A 17,759-nucleotide genomic window follows, 5' to 3' on the forward strand; every position below is an offset into this window, starting at 1 on the left:
TAAGACTTGGCCTTCTAGAGCAGACCAATAGCCCATCTAGTCCCGTCTCCAGCCCTGCCAGACCAATAGCCCCTCTTGTCCAATACCTTATTTTAATCTATACCGGATCAGACCAATGGTTCATTTCGTCTCATGTCCTGTCTCCAGCTGTGTCAGGTCAGTCCCGTTGCTACATCTGTCCCTTGTATTATCTCCTGACGTACCAGATCATATCAGCCACCTGTCCTACTCCTCTAGGCTGCCTCTTGCCCACAGCAGATGGCAATGGCAGCCCCTCTGACAGTGGCTGGAGCTGGAGTCTGCCCCAGAGGGTGTATAGCCCCCAGCATACAGTCCGTCTACTATACTGTTTGAGGGGGCAACTCAAAGCCATGGAGACAGAAGGGACGGTGGGAGGGACGGGGAGAAACTCCTCCCTCACCATTGCCACAGCAGTGGTCTCTCTTTTTTTCTCTCTCTCCTCTGGTTTCCTCCACTGTCCCTCATCCTTCCCTTTCACTTCTTCCCTCCCCCACCCCAGCAGTATTAATCTCCTGCCTTTGGCCCGTGCCCATGCCGTGTTGTACATCTGAACACGCTGTAGCGACACGGCTGCTGGGACACCTGTGGTATTTAACGATCAGGCCTGCGCGCCTCTCGTTAGGGGGCCCCCTTGTCAGCTCTCTGCCACCTGGTCTGTCTCGCGGTATAGCACTGTTTATTTAACAGAGAGATTAAGCATGACATGATGACTCCCAGCGGAGGAGCCAGGGAAACTGTTGCCATCTATAAATTGGAATCTTTTTATTTATTTATTTGTTAATTGTCATCAAGGACTTGTGAGCTGTTTTTTGGAAATGGAGGCGACAGTTAACCCTTTCTTGCCCACGTGGCATGAAGAGAAGCCGGTCTGGGTGTGGCTGCGGGAGGGAGGGAAGGACCTTTTGACCTATGAAGTCTAGGGAGAAGCAGGAGTGAGGACGCACTGACCATGGTGCTCAGATCTATGACACTGTTTTTTTTCCTAAGAGGGAGGAAGGTTTTCTGGGAGCAGTCTCCTCCTGTTTAATTTCCCCAGGTGTTCTCCTTCCCTTCCATCAAAGAGCCCTGCCTTGTGCCAGCATGCCTGGGCTGAGGAAAATCAGGCTTCCCTATTGGGTCCCAGCCTCTCATCAGGCTACCTTAGTGCAATAATCGGAAGATGCAGGATAAGGAAGGAGCTTGCATAAGTTCTCTTGAGCTACTGCAGTGACATGGTGCGTCAGTCCCTGAGCCCAAACAGCTGCCTTCAGCTCAGGTTTGTCTTAAGCTGGTGGGGACGTGGTGCTGGAAATGGAACCCACTCTTTGATATTGGGCTGCTAGTGTCTTCGCCTAATTTCAAGTGGGTGATTATATTCTATAGTCTACCTCCGCAAAGTCCACCTGCATTGTCACTTAGATGAGCTATTCTTCACTCCCTGCCTTAAATGGATGTGCAGTGTTTTGGGGGCACTGTTAAATGGCTGTTGTGCACCGCCCTAGAAGTGGGTACATTTCAATGCTGAGCAAAATGATAGCTGTATGAATACCATCTGGAATGTGCTTTGGGACCAAAAGATGAATTTCCCATGAGGAGGTACTTATGCGAGAGTGTTTTCTATACAATTAACTCAAGGATTTCTGTTGCCCTCACAGGTGCTCCAGTAACATATACATTGATTTCTTTTTAAAATATATAATTAATTTGGGTATAATAGCAAGTGTGGAATTGTTTATTAAGCTATGTTTTTTAATCAAGGAGAAAAGAAATTAAAAATAGAGAGAAAACATAACTTAAGGCAGCAAAGCCCTGGGAACAATTTATGGTCTCCTTAATTAATCTCTCTCCTTGTTATTTATTGCACTTTGTAAAGAGAGAGAATTCACATGCCTGTTGGAATGGCAGAATGATGGTGCAACAAGTCTGAGCAGCTGGTAAGGGGATAGCCCCAGCGTGGCAAGAATGCAGAAGGGGTATATTATATTGGCAGCTCACTAGACTGGACATTTTAAAGTGTAATAATGGATGTTAGAGGGAGGGTGTGTGACATGAAGTGTGCCTGTTTCTCATTCTGGTGCTGTACCTGGTGCCCCTCCAAAATTGCATTAGGGCCAGATTTTCAAAAAAGAGAAAAGTGGGCAATTGTACACTTAATTTGCTCGGGCAAAGACTCCGTTCATGCAAGTTGTGTAGTTGTATGCAGAACCTCTACCCTTAAAATCACTCCCACACTGAAGAAAATCCTCTCTAGTAGTACACCGGAAACTAGACTTGGGGGAGACCTATTTGTTCATCTGGTCTCTTCCCCTGTCAGTGCAGGACTCTTTCTGATTGGATGATCTTTACTGCCTTGTCTCGTCAGCAGTGGAGATCCCATCTCTTCCCAGGGGAGACTATTCCACAGTCTAATGGCACTCATTGTTAGAAGGAGAGCCTACATTTAACTTTGTTCGGCATCATTCCATCACTCCCAGTTACACCCCTTTGAGCCATCCTCAACAATTCCTCTCTCCTCTTCATCCTTGTAGATGATTCTTTCTCTCTTCCTTAATCATCATTAAGGGGGAGCAATCCATATTTGGTTTTTTAACTCCCCTCGTAAGTCAGTCTCTCCAGCCTCTTCATCATTTTTGTTGCTCTTCTCTGAATTTCCTCAAATGTGTTGACGCTTTCCTGGCTTTTTGCCCAGAACTGTTTGCAGTATTCCAGGTGTGGTCTCATCCGAGCTCTAGGGAGATGGACTAACTCTGCTCTGTGTTGCAGTGTTGCTGCATATGTAGGCCAGAATTTCTGGTGAGGTTCCCCCCCCCCCCCCCCCTGTCATATTGCATTATAGTCTGATAAGCCTTTTAATGGCCATCGTCACCGCAAGCCTTTTTTGGCATTAACTACTTTCCAGGTTTCTGCCTTCCACTAAATTGTTTGATGTGATTTTCTCCAAAATGTATTGGCTTGCATTTTTTCTAGGTTTGGGCCTTGTTTTGTTTCCTTCCGTGTTTTTTAAGCCGTCTAGGTGCTTTTTGTATGACTTCCCAATCCTCAGTGACCTCCTGATTTTATTATCGTTGGAGCATAGAAATGAACAGACTGGATCTGAAATAGTCCAGTATCCTTCTCCGGTTAGTGGCCAGTATCAGATGCTTCAGAGAAAGGTAATGGTTCCCCTAAACATACAAGTATCAGCTTTATAGTTAATGTGGTGTCTAATAATTAATAATTTCCAAATAATTACTAATGATGTTAAATAAAACCAGACTTAACACCAATCCTGCTGCAGACAGCTTCCCCCAGCTCTAAACTTCGCTATTTTATTGCCCTTTGTTTACACTCCATTACCATGTTTTGAATTCATATGCATACTTCGGTTTTTTTAATGCGAGTGGTGTGTTTTTGTGGACTACCTAGAAGAGCACTGGCAGATAAGAGCTATATAAATAAAATATATTATTATTATTTATGCTGCTTTATGCCAGTGCTCATAACCAAGCCAATTTGAAATAATTTTTCAAGTAAGATTTTGTGAAGCACCATATCAAATGCTTTTACTAAGTCCAGATATATTGCAGCTACTGCATTCCCTTCATCTGCTCTTTTGTAATTCAATCAACAACAAAAAAGAGGTGATCAGATTAGTCTGGCATGATTTGTGATTTATACATCCCCAGCTTATTTGCTCTTGGTTCCATTATCCTGTAGGCACTTAAAGAATTTTGTCTCTTAACATTTATTTAATTGTTTTGCTAGTGACTGAAGTAAAATGTATTAATTTATTTTATTCATCAAATATGAACATGCAACAGTTAACAATATATATAAGGATATATATAAATATATATGAGATGTATATAAATGTCTGTGAAGAATTATAGTATTTGTCTTACTGATATGATTCTGGACAGAAATATATATATATTAGTCCATGGCCTGGAAGTACACTCAACAGCATGGAAGGCAGGAAATGCATCTGATATATCTAGGTAGCATACACCTGCTGGCTGCTCCATTTATGTCCAGTTGATCTGGAGAACCAACAGAGAAAACATGAATGAATTTCCTAGAAGGACTTCTCATCTGCTTTGACCATTATTTCTTATGGGGTTTTGGGAATGTGAATTCTTTTCTCTCTTGTTCAGTCTAAACTCCTCCTCCTTCATTAAAAGTGGCACTCAAATAGCCTATATAGAGAGATACAAACATAAAAATAGTATCTCCCTGTTCACTCTGACTTCATTTCTGAAACATCAAGGAAATTCTCTTCCACTCCACTGCTGTTATATAGCTGGATTTTAGATTTCTATCCCTTTATTACGTCATTTAGCTCTTAATAACGAAACACCTGGTCCTTACTTATCATGTTCTTTTCTACCAACATTTTCTATGCTACTGACATATTCAGTAATGTGATTTCTGATAAAGGAGTATTTCCCCACTTGGAGAGTTGGGATAATGCTTCCTGGGGCTGTGCTCTATTATCTAATAATATATTGGAGTTAATGGAACATCAGGGCATGCCTAATAAGTAGGCTTGGTAGAATACAATTTTTATTTTTTGTTATAATTTTGATGAATAATATTGATTTTTATTTTTAAATTTCCCCTCTGATTTTTATCCATTTTAAAGGTTTGACAGTTGCACAAAATCATGGATGGTGGTTTCCAGATAGTACCTGATGACAATGGACGTTGAGATTCAAAAAGTTAAATCTTTATAACTGTTAAAACACAAATTGTCAACATCATATATCTAAATATACAACATAAATAGCATTAAAATAAACTCTAAGTTTTCAAGCAGCAAGTTCCTTACTTTGCTTAACTGTACATTTTGATTTTTGTCAATGGAAATTTTTTTCTCGGTTTGTATGTGTATGGTGAAATCGATGTTTATTGACATTTACTGATAAAAATCTCATCCTTCTGAACCTACTAATAAGCTTTAATGAGCTTGGTAGCAAGGTGGATGTGTTCTGTGCTGGAGAACCAGGTGCAGAATTTGAAAGGATAATTTAGGCACTTCTCTTTATATATATGTGGCTAGAGGCATTGATTACGCTCTACAGAGCTTTACATCCTCTAGGTCTCACTGACTTATGTCACAGTACAGAAGTTAGGATCTGCTGGGTTCTTATCACAGTTGACTCAGGGCCTGCACTTCTTAAGCTCAGCAGAAGGCACTCTCAGTTGAGACTCTCCCGTCTTGAACATAGTTCCTACAGGGCTCTGACAGAGCCTTAGTTTGGAGAGCTGCAGGATGCCATTCCAGTACAATTTGTGTAGCAAGGCTTTTCATGAATCTTCCTAATTAGGAATGGGGTTTGGGCTTTTTGTTGTTAAACAGCAGGTTTCGGTAAGCCTTGTAAACTGGTGTTTTTGTTGAAGGAAGACACTTTGGGACCTATACATTTCTGAATAATAATAAAAATAATTGGAAAGGCCAAAACCTATAATATTTGTTACCTGCTACAGAGTGGCCCTCAAAAGGGGTGACATTCTTTCCTCATCAGATATTTAGTTCAAAACTCAACCTTGACTGTTCAGCTGATCTGTGTGCAAGCTAAACATATCAGCACCCACTGAAATCAGCCATTGGAAGTCAATTTGGATCCATGTAAGAAAATGATTACCACTGGCACTGATCCCTAAAGCCAAACTCACCTGGATTTTCAAAAACGTGGTCTGAAATTAGCGCCCTAGGGATAGATTTTGGTCCCATTAAAGTCAACAGCAAAACTCCCGTTGGCTTCCATGGGACAAGGATTTTATCCTTAAAAGATTTTCCAAGCCCTCCAGGGAACAATAAAAATTTCAGAACCCCCCTCTCTCCCCAACACACACATGCACTGGAAGCAATTCAGGATCGCAAATCAGTCAGACATTGTAAACCCACTGACAAATCCATCTAAACTTTAGAACAAAACAATTGGAATTGGCTTCTCCTCCACTTAATGCTTCTGAATCTTGAGTTCAAGATTCTAGGATTTTCTGGCAAGAGTGGATGATGATGATGGATCTGTGCGTAAGGTTTTATGAATTCAGACAAAAGGCTGGATGGCTCTGAGGACAGATATGGGAGGGGTAAGATTTAAGACACACATGCAGGAGGTCTCATGCTGCTGCTACTAGAACATACTTGGAATTTCTAAATATTGTAAATGACACTTTTCTAACTCAAAAAGTGTCACATCCAACACGGGGGAATTCTATATTAGACCGCATCTTGTCAGATAAAGAGGAACTGATAACAGAACTGAAAAGGAATGGTAATTTAGGTACAAGCGATTATGACTTGATCACATTTTTAATGTGCAATCAGAATAAAGTCCAGACTATACACACACACATACACTTGGTGCTTTATAAGGGCCAACTTCATAAAGAGGAAAACAATTATCAGCTAAATCATCTGGGAGGAAGAATTTAATCAGAAAATATGTGAATGATAACTAGGAATTGTTTAAGAATACTTTAGTAGACCCCAAAAAGCCACAGTCCTACAATTGAGGAAGAAGGCTGTATCAGTTAAAAACTGACCTGGTTTAGAGGGGAAGCTATATATTTTTTAAAACAAGGGGTGGGGAAAATAATATAGCAAATGGAAGAAAGGAAAAGTTGATATTAATGAATATAAATCAGAAACTAGGAATTGTAGAAAATTGATAAGGAAAGGAAAGGAACACAAAGGAATATCTATGGCAAGCAGAGTAAAGGACAATAAGGAGGATTTTTAAAATTATAATAGGAATAAAAAGAATCCTAACAATGGTACTGGTCCATTGCTAGATGAAAATGGTAGATTTATCAATGATAATGCAGAAAAGGCAAAGGTGTTCAATTAATATTTCTGTTATGTATTTGGAGGGGAAAATAGATGACATAATCATATCATATGATAACATTCTTGCATTGCTCTAATATCTTCGGAGGATGTTAAACAGCAGCTACTGAAGTTAGACATTTTGAAATCAGCAGGTCTAGATAACTTGAACTCAAAAGTTTTAAAAGAGCTAGCTCCGGAGCTCGCTGGACCATAAATGTTGATATTCAATAAATTTTGGAACACTGGGGAAGTTCCAGAACACTGGAAGAAGGCTAATGACATGCCAACATTTAAAAAGAGTAAACAGGATCATCTATGTAATTATAGGCCTGTCAGTCATCAATCCTGATAATAGGCAAGATAATGAAGTGGCTGATACAGGACTTGATTAATAAAGAATAAAGAGGGCAATATTATTAATGCCACTTAACATGGGTTTATGGAAAATACATTCTGTCAAACTAACTTGATATCTTTTTTGATGAGATTATAAATTTGGTTGATAAAGATAATAGTGTTGATGTAATATACCTAGACTTCTGTAAGGTGTTTGACTGGGTACCTTATGATATTTTGATTTAAAAACTAGAATGATATAAAATTAACATGGCACACATTAAATGAATCAAGAGCTGGCTAACTGATAGATCTCAAAGAGTAATTGTAAACAGAGAATCGTCATTGAATGGGTGGATTTCTAGTGGAGTCCTGCAGGAGTTGGTTCTTGGCCCTACACTATTTAACTTCTTTATTAATTACCTGAAAAAAAACCCGTAAAATTGTCATTGATAAAGTTTTCAGATGACCCAAAAATTGGGCGAATGTTAAACAATATGGAGGACAGGACCCTGATACAGAGTGATTTGGGTTGCTTGGTAAAGTGGGTGCAAGTAAACTATGTGTTTTAATATGGTTAAATGTAAGTGTATGCATCTAGGAACAAAGAATGCACGCTATAATTACATGATGGGGGACTCTACTGTGGGGAGCCAGTGACTTGGAAAAAGATTTGGGGGTCATGGTGGATAATCAGCTGAACATGAGCTAAAAGTGTGATGCTGTGGCCAAACAGGCTAATGTGATCCTTGGATGCATAAACAGGAGAATCTTGAGCAGAAGTAGAGAGGTTATTTTATCTTTGTATTTGGCACTGGTGTGACCACTGCTGAAATACTGTGTCCAGTTCTGGTGTCCGCAATTCAAGAAGGATGTTGATATTTTGGGGAGGTTTCAGAGAAGAGCTCTGAGAGTAATTAAAGGATTAGATTACATGCCTTACAGTGATAGACTCAAGGAGCTCAGTCTATTTAGTGTAACAAAGAGAAGGTTAAGGGGGGACCTGATTGCAGTGTATAGGTACCTACATAGGGAACAAATAACAGTGGGCTCTTCAGTCTAGCAGAGAAATATAACATGATCCAGTGGCTGGAAGTTGAAGCTAAGACTGGAAATAAGGTGCAAATTTTTAATGGCCTAAGTAATTACCACTGGAGCAGTTTACTGAGGGTCGTGTTGGATTCTCCATTGCTGACACTTTCTGAATGAAGATTGGATGTTTCTCTAAAAAATCTGCTCTAGGAATTATTTTGGGGAAGTTCTCTGACCTGTGCTATACAGGAGGACAGACTAGATGATCACAATAGTCCCTTCTGGCCTTGGAATCTGTGAAAAAGGCAGAGGCAGTATAGTAGTGAAGTTGCTTGAGAGACATCTTGAGGCTGCATGCTGCCCCTTAACGATGCCCCTAGGGAAGGGGGACGGCTATGAAGAGCTAGTTCCAATCTACATGTCTGAATAGTGTGTGTGGGTCGAGGGGGGGGCATCCCAGGGGAATAAAAGCAGAAAGATGTTTTATGAAGTTATTAGCAGCTGGTGGTAAGTGCCTATTTATCTGCATCGAGCTGCAGAGCCTGGGAGCGGCTGGAGTGAGATTTGCTGTCCTATTGGTTCTTTAAGGATAAATAATCTTGGTTGGAATTTGCACTAATGATTTCCTAATCGTGGTGCTGCTGGAGTTTCCAGACAAAAAATGTTTCTTTGTTTTTCAAGGGTATAAATGGGGATGGGTAGGAGGCGGGAGAAAGGTTCGTTTCCCATCTTGTTCTCATTGGGAGCTTGGCAAAAGATCCTTGTGTTTTATTTCTTTTTGTTTTTTTCAAACCCCTCCCAAGATTACCTTCCCTCCAGCAAGGAGTGTGACCACTGGACATGGTCCTGCTGAAGTGTGATGAAGGCCGTTCCTTCAGTCAGCTGGGGAAGGTTCTCTCAAACCCTCTGGGGGCTGCCTCTGCTGGCTTTCCTGTTTCCGTTGTCCAGGTTGGTGGAAGTGGGCACGTTGCTGGGACGGATGCTGCTTACTTGGAGGAGTTTGGAATGGGGTCCAACAGAAGGTTTCCCATTTGCATTATTGGGAAAGTATATGGCTGCACATACAACTATTTTGCTCAGGCAGGCAGCGAAACCAAAGCAGATGCACAAAGCCATCTAGCCAGGGTCTGACGATTGTCCTGTGCATGTATCAATGGGATGCAGTTGCCAACGAAGTATATTTCCATCTCCAGATGGAACCAGATGGTAATCTCCAGTTGCTAACCTTCCTAAAGGAACTCTCACTGATCTGTTTAGGCATTTATTCCCTGTTCAGCAGGATATTATCTGAGCACCTTACAGAAATACCAGCATCGGCAGTAGTTTAATCAGTGTTGTAGGTCTGTTTTTGGCTCTTTCCTCTTCCCTTGCATGTGAGGGTAAATGGGTAAAAATTTAAATGTTGTATTAGCACTATCTGTTCTTGTTCTAGTGAGAAAGGTGAGTCTTGTATTTAGTCCTAAAAGCAATGCCATGTTAACCTTTGTGTAAGAAAGTCCCAAAGCTCAGGCTCCCACAGGTTTCATCCTTGTAGTAGCTAGTGCCTGAGGAGCCCAGCTGTCATGGGAGGTCATGGTCCCTAAGGTAGTCTGGGTTTATTGCATTGCTCATTGCTTGGAGAGCAGGACCAGAACCTTGACTTTTGACTTGTTGTTCAAGAGGAAGCCAAATGTCTGGAGTATGAAAGTTATATGCTCATATCGCTCTCTGTTGGATAGCAGGCGAGCTGCTATATTTTGAATCAGATGAATCTCTTCAGGTCTAGCATTGTTATGTCCTGATATAGCGCAACTGCAATAACTGAGCCTGGAGGTCACAGACACAGTGGATCTGATAGTGCAAACCAGTCAAGTAATCAAATACGTTACCGGAAAAAAAGAAAAAAAAAACAACCTCATCAAGTATGTTAGGGCATAGTCTCTAGTCACAGACACAAGAAAATGTTCCTGGTGTGTACTGGCTGCTAGAAGGTGAAGATTTGCGTTCTCCATGTGTTCTGTTCTGGAGGTTTGTTCCCTTCTCTGCAGCACTGGAGAATGCATAGAATGTCTGTGGTCTGAGAAGGTATCTTTGCTCACCCCACTGTACTGCTGGAAATGTGCAGCTGTCTTTGATCCTTCTAGCCATCATACTGTCATAAAACTCATGGATGATATTTGTTAACTTCTGAGTATCCTGAGGATCTTTCTGAAGATTTTTGGTGGTGGTGACTGGCCCCAGGGCTGTGATGAGAGGCATTTTGTGTGCTCCCTCGCTGTACTCTCCATTGGAGAAAATGCTGAAGTAGTCTAGCTGAACAGTAATCATGATGATTCCCTGTGTTTTAGGGGAGGCAGTGTTACCTAGTTACCAGAGCGCTGGACTGGGACTCAGGAGACCTGGGTTCCAGTCTCAGCCACTAGACCGTAGGCAAATCACTTCTCCTCCCTGTGCTGCAGTTTCCCCCATCTGTAAAATGGGGATGATACTGACCATTATGAAGTGCGTAGAGATCTGTGGATGAAAAACAGAATCTGAGAGGTATTATTATTGTCAAGACACCTACAGATGGGAGTCACCAAGCAGGATATGGGATCACAGCCTATAACTACCTTCCAGGCAACAATAGGAAGGAAGGATGGAAGGTCGGTGGTTGGCAAAGTTTCAGAAGGCAGTTGGACCATGCGGTGGCGTGACGTCCAGTGAAGGAAGGATTCTGAAGGTCATGAAGAGAAGGTTCTGAAGGCTAGGTGCAGTTGGGCAGTGGAGTAGGCTTCCCAAGTGGTTGATGGAGACACCATCCCTATGGTGATGGAGGCACTGTTTCGAGAAGACCAGTGCTCAGCACCCAGCCTCTCACACCGTGACACTGGTGGCCAGATTTTCACAAGAGCACAGCACCCAAGGTACCTCCAACATGCTTTTTGAAAATCTGGCTGATAATAGGCCCTTTGTGAAGAGAAGCCCTGTAGGATGTAATGGAAACTTGTCAGGGTGACCCAGGGGATATTTTCCAGCTTGTTTGTCTGGCTTTATGAAAACTATTTGGGCGGAATGAACATTTTAGTGAAATTTTTCGTGTTACAGCTCTTGTATTCCGAGGGGCATTGTCCTCTTGAATGGATGACACTAGATTCACTCCATCACTCTCAACTTGATCATGGCACTACCCAGACCTTTGTAAAGTGTGCAGTACTTACAGCCCCTTTTACTTCTGCTCTAGCAGTGTCCAACCGCTCTGCTGATGTCCCCTGCTTCACCTCCCATTTGCATTATGCAGTCAGCTAGGCTTTCCCTTTAATAACCTTGTTGCTTGCCTTGAGAATTAGTTAATACTCTTTAGCATAAACATTGAACTGCATCCCCAATGCCTGGGAAGCCTGCCTGGATATATTGTTCCCAGCATGTCGGCTGTTGGAGCTGCGGGTATGTATATATTTTAGCCTTGACAAGTGGAGTATGTAAAGATTTTCCACTTACCTCTCTGCGTGGTCTGGTTGGTTCCAGAGCGTGTGTTAGTTCTGGCAGCTTTCACTGCACCCTGCGTCGATCATCGTGTTGGCGGATGTGAGTATTTCACGCAGGAAAAGCTCTTTTCCCGAAGAAGGAATGAATTAAGAAGAACGGTTATTGCCACTTGAGAAAAGCAGTCCCAGGCCGGGCAACAAGATGCATGGGTTGCATTCAAATTAAGAGAACAAACATCAATATGGAAATGGAAGGGGAATGGAAACCGGGGAACTGCATTCTGTTACTTCTGAGCTAAGACAACCTTTGAGGCTGTCTGTTTCTCTGTGGCGATTTTGGAACAAATACATCTGATAGCACAGGGGTGGGCAAACGACGGCCTGCGGGCCGGATCCGGCCCCTCAGGGCTTTGAATCTGGCCTGCGGGATTGTCATCCCTGTGGCACCGCACCGCTCCAGGAAGCGGCCACACCACATCTCTGCAGCCCCTGGGGGTGGGGTGGCAGAGAGCTCCGCACGCTGCTCTTGCCTGTGGGTACCTCCCCCAAAGCTCCCATTGGCCAGGAACGGGTTACTGTGTCCAATGGGAGCTTCGTGGGAGGTACCCACAGGCAAGGGAAACACGCTGTCCTGGCCCCGGAGCCGCTCTAGGTAAGCGGTGCCGGGCCAGAGCCTGAGCCCCTCCTGCACCCCGCACCCCAACTCCCTGCCCTGAGCCCCCTGCTGCATCCTGCACCCCTCATGCACCCCAACTCCCTGCCCTTAGCCGCCTCCTGCACTCCACACCGCTCCTGCACCCCAACCTCCTGCCCTGAGCCCCCTGCCACACCTCACACCCCTCCTGCACCTCAGCCCCCTGACCTGAGCACCCTCCTGCACTCCACACCCCTCCTGCACCCTAACCCCCTTCCTTGACCCCCCTCATACACCCCGCACCCCTCCTCTGCCCCAACCCCTTGCCCTGAGCCCCTTCCTGCACACCGCACCCCCTCCCACACCCCGCACCCTGCCCCTGCACCCCAACCCCCTGCCCCGGCCCTGCAAGCAATTTCCTCACCCAGATGTGGCCCTCGGGCCAAAAAGTTTGCCCACCCCAGTGATAGCAGTACATGAGAGGGTGTGAGTTCCTCTGTACATATGTATACCCATGTTTGCATGTGTGTGCGTACATGCATTCCTTCTTGCAAGTTATCTGGCGTGCATGTCGATACATTTATAATCACGTTGAACCCAATAATCAGTTATAGCCTGTCAAATGGCACTGAAAGGTCTTCCTGCCCCAGCTCACACCCTCTGCCAGCATAACATACTAACTCTGTTCAACCTCCGCTTTGAAAACTGCTGAGAAAACAAACGTGCCCAAAATGTCAACACACTCAGAGTGAAATCCTGGCCCCAGTGAAGTCAATGGAAGTTTTGCTGTTGATCTCAGTGGAACTAGGATTTCGTTCTCATGCTCTCCTGGAGCAAGGAGGGAATCAAACTCCAGACTGGAGACCCCGCACTGACAGCGCCCTGCTCTCTGAGGCATTAATCAAGAGGGTATAAGCAGCAGTGCCTGTTTTGATCTCAGCTGTCAGGGTACCACATAGAGAGAGCATCTATCACTGCACTACCCAGGCCTCTGACTATGGAGAGAGAGCTTCATAGATGAAAACTAGCATTCTGAATATTTAGCTGTACTGAAGATGCTGCGGTGAGGGGCGGACTATAAATTATTGAATTTTATATAATAAACACATATATACTATGGAACCCCCTTAGAATGAGCGTGGGCCTAGCAGAAGTCTGTTTACAGGGCACTCAGAGGACGTTCTATGGGGCAAATAGTGTGTCCAATACAAAAGCAACCCAGAAAGCCAGATGGGAGTTGGTAGCTCCCTCAGGGCCCTGTGCCGCAGCATTAGTTTTTCTTAAAGGGCCACCTTCCAGTACCCCATATCAGGATGGGAATGTGTACATATCCCTGCAGCCCCTGAAGGTGGGGGTGTGGGCAGGGCGGCAGAGAGCTCCGCACGCTGCTCTTGCCTGTGGGTACCTCCCCCAAAGCTCCCATTGGCCAGGAACGGGTTATCGTGGCCAATGGGAGCTTTGGGGGAGGTACCCACAGGCGAGGGAAACACGCGAAGCCCTCTTCACCCCTACCCCCACCCCCAGGGGCCGCGCAGGGACGTGGTGCCGGCCGCTTCTCGGAGTGGCGCGGCGTGGGGCCAGGGCAGGCAGGCAGGGAGGCTGCCCTGGCCCCGGTGCACGCCACTGCCACCCCGGAGCCGCGCTGGGTAAGCGGTGCTGGGCCGGAGCCTGAACCCCTCCTGCACCCTGCACCCCAACTCCCTGCCCTGAGCCCCCTCCCGCATCCCACACCCCTCCTGCACTCCAACCCCCTGCCCTGAGCCCCCTCCTGCACCCCGCACCCCTCCTGCACTCCAGCTCCCTGCCCTGCCGCATCCTGCACCGCTCCTGCACCCCAACCCCCTGATCTGAGCCCCCTGCCACACCCCGCACCCGTCCTGCACCCCAACTCACTGCCCGAACCCCCTCATACACCCCGCATCCCTCTTGCACCTCAACCCCCTGACCTGAGCCCCCTCCTGCACTCCACACCCCTCCTGCACCCTAACCCCCTTCCGTGAGCCCCTCATACACCCCTTTGCTCCAACCCATTGGCCTGAGCCCTTTCCTGCACACTGCACCACCTCCCGCACCCCAACCCCCTGCCCTGGCCCTGCAAGCAATTTCCCCACCCAGATGTGGCCCTCGGGCCAAAAAGTTTGCCCACCCCTTTGCTAACAGCTGGTTGGACCACTCTGCTGAGTCCACTGATCTAATGCTTTCTCATGTGCAGGTATCAGCATGGAGGAAACAGGGCTGTGGGGGCCTTTCCCGCTTATCTTGCTCAGGAATCTCTCTTTCCCGCTGACCATGGCATCTGGCTCTCAGGGCCTCCTGCACAATCTGCAGTGTTGGTCTGAGGGGAGCTGATTAGCAGCATAGTCAGCCAAAGTCCTGCAGGAGGTAGAACTCACTCGCTTTCAAAAATAGTTTTTTCTTCCAACCAAAGCAGCCTACCTTTGCCAGCATGTGATATAAGGGAGCTGTGCACGTTCTGCTCTTGTATCCCTTCCCTTGTTAATTCATCCCAGCCTCACTTTGAAATAATGCGAGAAGAGAAACCCAGGAAAGATGATTTCAGAGCAAGCCCATTCATTCCATGACTGAGCAGACTGTCGGGAAGCAGAGTGGGTTGTTGTGAAGTGAATCTGTTTCCCTTGAGGCTGCTCTGTCTCCTCGGAGTTCAACCTTGTTATGTTTTGGCCTGCGCGTGTCCAGCTATTTCTTTCCATAACATCCTTCCTTTGATAATGAACTCCGGCCAGACTTGAACATACTCTCCCTTTTGACTCCCTCAACGCTCCCCTTTGACCTTCAGAACAGCCCGTGTGCTCTCAGCCTCTGCCAGAGCATCCAGTGTTCTGTCTTTCTCCTGAGACATGGGTCTTTTCCTCTTGATTTTGTAAAGGGGTTGAGGGAATGTGTCCATCCGTGGTGGTTAATGAAGGAGCATTCTGGCAGCGCTTCCTCCACATTCCCATGCCAACAAATCATTGCAGTACAAGCTTCTCTCATACACTATCACCTGCCAATGACTTCAGTCCTGAGCTGGTGGCACCGCCCACTTGGGGGGGTGCGGGGGGGCACCCCGTCAAAGGTAGCTCAGTCTCTATATAGGCAAGGGGGCCCATATTCTCCGAAAGGGAGAATGGGACAGTGCACAGGGCCGGCCCCAGGTCCCCCTCCCTACCCCTGCATGCAGGGCTGGCCCCCCCTCCGGTCACTTGCCCGAGGCCTCCCCCTCCTTCTCCTCCCCTCCCCGTGAATGGGGCTGGCTCAAGGCCCCCCGGCCACCCATCGCGTGCAGGGCGGGCCCAAGGAGGTCCCCCACCCTCTGCTTCGTTCATGGGGCGGGGCCGAGCCCTTCTTGCCTCCCACCCAGGCGGGGCCAGTCCAAAGTCCCTCTCTCCCTCCTGTGTGCATAACTGACCTGAGCCCCCCTGCTGGCCCGAGCTGCTCTCCCCAACCCTCCCTCCTGCGCAGGGCTGGCATTGCCACTCACCTCCTCCCCACATGTTCCTCTGTTCCCTGCAAGGGTTCACACCCCACTTTTTGGCAATACTGGGCATTTGTGCAGTTTACTCTTGCCAACTGATGATCAGGATGGCAAGAGCAAACGGGACAAATGCCCAGATTTACCAAAAAAGTCGGGATGGCCAGGACAGGGCTCAAAAAAGGGACTGTCCCAGCCAAAATGGGACGTATGGTCACCCTAACGTAGGCTCAAGCTTTTGGGGGCTCTCCTGAGCACTGGGTGGTACTTACACAGCTAAAACCTCTACAAAAATGTCCCCTTTGATGTCTGTGAGGGGGCCGAGGGCTTGCAGCAGCACCGCTCTGGTGCTTAGTGAAGATGCTGCCTATGCCAACGGGAGAGCTTCTCCCACCGGCATAGTTATTCCACCTTCCCTAGAAGTGGCAGCGATGTTGTCAGGAGAAGCCCTCCTGTCAGCATAGCACTGTCTACACTGGGAGCTTGGTTGGTATAGCTGCATCACCATTAGTTTGTAGTATAGACCAGGGCTTAGTATGTCTTCTGTTGGTTTGGGTTTTTTTCAACAATCAACCATGGTGGCTGTTTGCACTTTCTGATACCAGGGTAGGATACTTTGGTTACTGCAGCTACCATTCTGTGAATCAAGTCAACTCCATTTTGGGCTGTCGTCTGATAAAAGACATAAGAGCCAATGAACATCTTTAGAAATTATTCTAGGGGAGGTTATTTGGGGAGAGGGCTTCTGGTGTCCTATGCAGAAAGAGCTTTCATGCATGAACTTCTTTCACATAGTTGAATAACCCCTCATGGTTTTAACTAGACATTGAATTCGCAACATCTCCTCAGAGAGGCTTGTAGGCAGCTTTTGGGAATGAATCTTTAATTTTGGTCTATAAAACACACAATAGAAGCCTCTCCTAGACATGAGAGCAATTAAAATGTCCACTGAGTGAATAAACACAGTCTAATAATAATGGTACCGTTAATGAGACTTCAGATGTTTTAGCAAACTGGCCTAGGTCTAGCAAGTTTGGAGATGCATTATCTGAATAAAGTTGCTGCTGCTGTGAATTGCAGAGATGTTTCCGAAATGCCGTGGGCTTTAACTGAAGCTTCACTATCCCACTACCACCACTGTGGGTGGTGTGTATCCCATCCCAAGGGAAATATACTTTAGGCAAAACATAGCATGGAAGGAACGAGAGCAATTTTGCAAAACAGTTCACTTGATTCCCTCTTGGAAGGAATTCAGAGAAGAGCAACAAAAATAATTAAGGTTCTGCAGGGATTAAATTGTACAAAAAAGCCAAGTATGTATACCTTGGCTAGACAACGGCTAAGCGGATGTGATAACCAGCAGTGCATATTTAAAAGATGTAAACAGTGAGGACGGAGAGGGATTTCTTAGGGTAAGGGGCTAGAACTGGAAATTGCAAGATAAAATTAAGCACAAGAATATGTAGCTTCACTATCCCGAAACTTTTCCTAATCATAGAAATGTAGGGCTGGAAGGGACTGTCCTTTATCACTGGAAAGCAGTGGGAGGAAGAACAAGATACTGACTTTGTTTCCCCCACTCAAATGTCTCCTTCTATCCCTGTGACTGCCATATTTTGTGCTCATGGGTGAAATTGCTAAGTGGAAGGTGTGTGAGGGAGGACTGGCTGAAGTCTCTCAGCCTTGGCTGATTAATTAACTCTTCAGATTAATTTCCTTTCTGATTACCGCTTGACTAATTCCTCCTAACTCGGTGAGACCTCCTCACTACTTAATCCTCTTTGTAAGACCTCAGAGTGAAACGCTTGAAGTAAACATTAGCAAAAAAGGAAGACATTATGAAACACAACAATGCTCCCGCTCCCCCGTTGGGACACCCCCCTCCCATCCCACCCCCGCAGCACCACTTTCCCTTTGCTTCACCGTGGGGGCTGTGTGAGGCAGACTCTCTCAAGGGTTCTTCAGAACTCGCCTCTTTTCCTCATGTCTAAACCTGTTTTGTGTGTTGTTTCTCTAGTGTGT

The 17,759-nt window shown here is 45.8% G+C and overlaps 1 protein-coding gene and 1 long non-coding RNA gene across 6 annotated transcripts in view; one reads left to right on the top strand and one right to left on the bottom strand.

Annotated features, from left to right (window-relative positions):
- LOC141995348 (uncharacterized) overlaps positions 1 to 14,852 on the bottom strand; it is a 65,383-nt gene extending 50,531 nt beyond the window's left edge. The window contains exons 1-2 of the long non-coding RNA XR_012641302.1: positions 14,702 to 14,852; positions 11,645 to 11,756 (exon numbers count right to left, since the gene is read on the bottom strand). This is a non-coding gene — a long non-coding RNA (uncharacterized LOC141995348). The remainder of the gene's footprint in view (positions 1 to 11,644; positions 11,757 to 14,701) is intronic.
- Positions 1 to 17,759, top strand: part of NTRK3 (neurotrophic receptor tyrosine kinase 3) — a 320,506-nt gene that overhangs the window by 150,003 nt on the left and 152,744 nt on the right. The window lies entirely within an intron of this gene.

The sequence above is a fragment of the Natator depressus genome, chromosome 10, assembly GCF_965152275.1.
Source record: "Natator depressus isolate rNatDep1 chromosome 10, rNatDep2.hap1, whole genome shotgun sequence".
Lineage (NCBI taxonomy): Eukaryota > Metazoa > Chordata > Testudines > Cheloniidae > Natator > Natator depressus.